Source organism: Mandrillus leucophaeus, unplaced genomic scaffold (assembly GCF_000951045.1).
Source record: "Mandrillus leucophaeus isolate KB7577 unplaced genomic scaffold, Mleu.le_1.0 Scaffold1385, whole genome shotgun sequence".
Taxonomy (NCBI): Eukaryota; Metazoa; Chordata; class Mammalia; order Primates; family Cercopithecidae; genus Mandrillus; species Mandrillus leucophaeus.
Window position 1 is genome coordinate 33,523 of NW_012101349.1, and position 4,697 is coordinate 38,219.

The 4,697-nt window shown below is 43.2% G+C and overlaps 1 protein-coding gene across 1 annotated transcript in view; it reads left to right on the top strand.

Annotated features, from left to right (window-relative positions):
- The window catches only part of LOC105534693 (aldo-keto reductase family 1 member B10), a gene marked incomplete at its 5' end in the record, with an annotated part of 45,818 nt that overhangs the window by 32,604 nt on the left and 8,517 nt on the right, over positions 1–4,697 (top strand). The window lies entirely within an intron of this gene.

Genomic DNA, 4,697 nt, shown 5'->3' on the forward strand with positions numbered 1-4,697 from the left:
GTGCTGCTGAGGTGGCCACATGCCTGCGTTTTCTTGCAGTTATGTCTGAGAGAAGCCATGATTTCTGGCAGCCCAGACAAGTTGCAACTGCCCTATCACCTTTGTTTGGATTTTGCGCCCCAGAATTGCCCCCCCAGAAAATCCCTTGCGTTGCACTTGCATAACTATATTCCAGGGCCTAATTATCTTATTAAACAAAGCACACCCCGGGAGTGGCATCTTGGAGAAAAGCCCAAGTGCGGTGATGCTGGAAAGAAGCCAGTAGTCATCGCGGCTCCCATTGCCTGGGGCTCTGCTCTAGCTGCTCCTGAGGGGTGGGAGAGACAAATTTCCAGCTCTCTCCCCTCCTGACCAGCGGGAGTGCTGATGGCCTGCCATCCCTCATTCCATGTCTCTTCTAGAGGCTGCAAGGATAGAAGCTGGCCAATATCTTCCCCAGAAAACCACACCCTGGAGATCTAATCCTTATCCAGTGATACTGAAATGAAAGTTTGCCCTTGGGTGTACACAGGATCTAGGTGTATGAGGTGAATGTCCATGGTGATAAAGATGACTTCTGGAATGCACTAACAGCAGATCTTAACGTCAATCCAGTGATTTCTAAAATATAAAGATTAATATGCTACAGTAGATATAGAGATTTCATTTAAACTCACATACTTGTAGCATGTACTGCAGAGTCTGAAAAACTGGTATGCACATGTGGTATTTAGCAAGAGTCAGGACCCTGAAACCTTGTTTAAACAACCAAGTGCCGTGATGCAGATTCCAGTAAACTTTTCATTCTGTATTTACAGTCTGGGGATGACATTTTACCCAAAGATGATAAAGGTAATGTCATCGGTGGAAAAGCAACGTTCTTGGATGCCTGGGAGGTAGGTTCCAGCTTCCTCTACGTGTGCTGGGAGAGAAATCTTCAGTTATCCATGAGACTTCCCATTGACATGAAAGAGGCCGTGTGCCTGATGCTTTCTAATTTCATCATTGTGATTCTCTAGCTCTTCTAATATGTTCCTCATCACCTTTGGCTTTTGGGTGCATCTGATACTATTTATATTTCAAGGCTAATACTGTGTCTTCAAATAAGAGTGGAAATCCAATGTACCCCACTTTGGGGAATACACATACTGTTCTCAAACCAGGGTGAGCCATTTGGAACAGGAGGTTTGGGTCTGGGTTTGCTCATAGCAGCTGAGTAACCTAGGGTCAGTTTTGTAACTCTTGTAGGGCTCAGTTTTCTCTTCTTAAAAAGAAGTCTTATAACACATACTACTAATATGTATTTTTGAGGGTGTGATAAAGATTAAGATGGTTTACATGCCAGGAACATTAGTCATAGCGACCATATAATCATCTAAACCTATAAGGCAGGATTAACATCCCCATTTATAAATAATGACATTTGAAGCCTAGTTTGATTGGTGACTTGCGCAGGTCATGTAACAATGTGTGTGGCAGAGCTGGGATTGGACCCAGACTCATCTGAATCACAAGTCCAACTACCAAAGCCATCAGCGTGGTGCTTGCCAGGCAGTGAACACACATCCAGAAATCAGGGAGCCTGAGTGCCCTGCTTCCCAGATCACATCATGACCTGTTCACATCATTCACATTCAAAGTGAATTAAGTGATCAGTGTTTTCTCTGATGATTTTTTATTATACTCTTATATCCTCTTGCAAATGCTAGTAGAGAATGAAGTGGAGGAATAAGTTATAAATGAACACTGGCATATGACTCCAAGAGTTAATGATGTCATCTTGGCAGCTGTCTGTGTAGGGATGCATGTAGTTGCGAGTTTGTATTGTGTTTTACAAGGAAAAATATATTGAGCCTCACCTTTCTGAAATGCTTAAAATTGACATGATTCAACTAAACATAGCTTTTTCTGTGTATTGTTTGTTCAAAAACATTAATCCACAAGCACAGCGTTCTTTTTTTAAGACAGAGTCTCACTTTGTCGCCCAGGCTGCAGTGCAGTGGCATCATCTTGGCTCACTGCAACATTCCTCTATCGAGTTAAAGCCATTCTCCTGCCTTAGCCTCCTGAGTAGTTGGGACTGCACGTGCGTACAACCACGCTCGACTAACTTTTGTATTTTTAGTAGAGGCAGGGTTTCACCATGTTAGCCAGACTGGTCTCAAACTCCTGACCTCAGGGGATCCACCCATCTTGGCTTCCCAAAGCGCTCAGATTACAGACGTGAGCCACCGCACCTGGCCATTTGCAATACAGTTTATCAGTTTGTCTTAGCTCCTATGAAGATATTAATATGGCTCGTGTGTCAGTGTAGCGTGCGTCTCACAATGCTATATTTTGTGAATGAATACAAGGATGACTGCTAAATACAACATTTGAAAGGTATGAAAAGATATCAGTGATCAAGGTCAGAGGCTCTGATTTGAAACGAGCAGGCTTGAATATGAAAGCGCTGGATGTTTCTGTAGACCCACAGCCAGTTCAGTAGAAACCTCATTGACCACCCTGAAGCAGAGGGGAGGATAAAGTATAAAGAAGTCAAGTTCGAAGACAGGCAAACTAACTTAACCTATGGTGTACAATAGCATTTATATTATCTAATTGCCCCGTCAGAAACTTTGGGAACCTTATGTTTTTATAGTATCTAAACTCTACTGCCCAATTTGAATAACTTCATCCAAACTAGTGGTTCTCAATGTGGTTGTTCATTAGAATCACCTGAGGAGTTGAAAAATCCCAATGTCTAGGCTACAACTCAGATAAAATCTGTAAGAAACTCTGGGGGGTGAAATCCAGCCACCGATATTAGTTGTTTTTTTTTTTTTTTTTTTTTTTTTTTTTTTTTTTTTAAATTCAGAGAGAGTCTTGTTCTGTTGCCCAGGCTGCAGTACAATGGCAAGATCATAGCTTAGTGCAGCCTCGGACTCCTGCGCTCAAGCAATCTTCTCAAGTACCTGGGATCAGAGACACATGCCACAACATCCAGCTAATTAAAAAAAAATTTTCTGGTAGACACAGAGTCTTGCTATGTTGCCCAGGATGGTCTCGAACACTTGGACTCAAGCAATCCTCCTGTCTCAGCCTCTGATAATATGTATCAGAAAGATATATATTATTAGTATGTATTATAAGACTTTTTTTTAAGAAGAGAATACTAAGGCCTATAAGAGTTAAAAACTTACCCTAGGTTGCTGAAACCCAGGCCCATGATTTTCCCCTCTTTTCTCTCTCGCTCTCTTTTTTTTTTCTTTTTTTTTGAAGCATACTTTAAACTCTACCTGAAGGTCTGCCCTGACAGCTGCAGGCTGTGTGAATCTCTTCCTTCTCTTTCCTTTCTGACTCTGTCTATGCCACGGTCATGTTATCTGAGGCAGCCTCATGGTCATGGTTGATGGCTCCATAGAAGGGAACCCTAGCACTTTAATTGGACTATAAGAATCCCAGAAGAAGGAAGCACATTGTATACTTTTACATCCTGACAACTTCTGGAACATGTAATAGATGGCTAATAAATACATGTTGCACTGGAGGCTGCTGCTAACATACATGATACCTTTGGGCAAGTTTGGAAAATGCCCGATATAGGCTAAAAGTTATACAAAGATTCCCTTCCTTGGGGGTCCCTGTAGTTTCTGTACTGGGAAGCATGGCTGGATATGCAGACAATGGGTCAGGTTTCAGCCCCACACAACTCCTTGCCCAGGTGCCCCTGCCAGGGCATAATCTATATGCATGACCTTCCTGCAAACCCAAGCACGGTTGGTGTGGGAGAAAGTGACTCAGGACCCACAAGTGAGGCTTCTCCACATACTGCAGTCTCTTCCTAACACAGCTTGCCCAGGTTTCGGTGTACAATGCACACAAAACAGTAACTACCCGCTGTCATTTGGATTCATTAAAAATAAAATCATCTCATAAGCTTGCAAATGTTCATTTTTTATTTTTTGCATTATAAAACCTCATATTTCCCCTGTATAGAGCAGTATAATTTTGTATGTGTTTCTTTATGTGTAAGTTGAGAGTGGCAAGAATATAAAATCTTTACCTGTTACTCCTAGTTTTTCTTGGGGTGGGGAGGGGCAGTAGGGCTGGAACCAATCACTGATGCGCACCCAGGCCCTGGACTGAAACTTCCTGTGAATGCTTCGGCTAACCCTGTTGTGGTGGATCCTTTAGCAATTTCTGCCCCAGGGAGGACTAAGGCAAGCCAGGGTCCCTGTAGTCCCTCTGGGGCTGCCCAAAAGGTCTTCCTTTCTATGACAGGCCATGGAGGAGCTGGTGGATGAGGGGCTGGTGAAAGCCCTTGGCATCTCCAATTTCAACCACTTCCAGATCGAGAGGCTCTTGAACAAACCTGGACTGAAATATAAACCAGTGACTAACCAGGTAAATTCTCTTTAGTATAAGGGTAAATAAAGGTCTTGCCCTATTACTTCTTAAACATTGGGAGGAATGTTCAATGCTATCTATGCCCCGAGTGTCATCTCAGGGGTCAGTGATCAGGACACTTGTGGGAGGTGTGAGGCTGATCTCATGGGTGTGTTAGCAGGAATCTCAGTGGATAGGTGTTTGGCCTTTCTTGGTGGTCTTTTTGTCTGTATGTGTAGAACTCCCTAAGAACAACTCAAAAAGCCAGCCAGCTTTCCCCGTGATGCGGATTGTTTGCTGTTGCAGGTTGAGTGTCACCCGTACCTCACGCAGGAGAAACTGATCCAGTA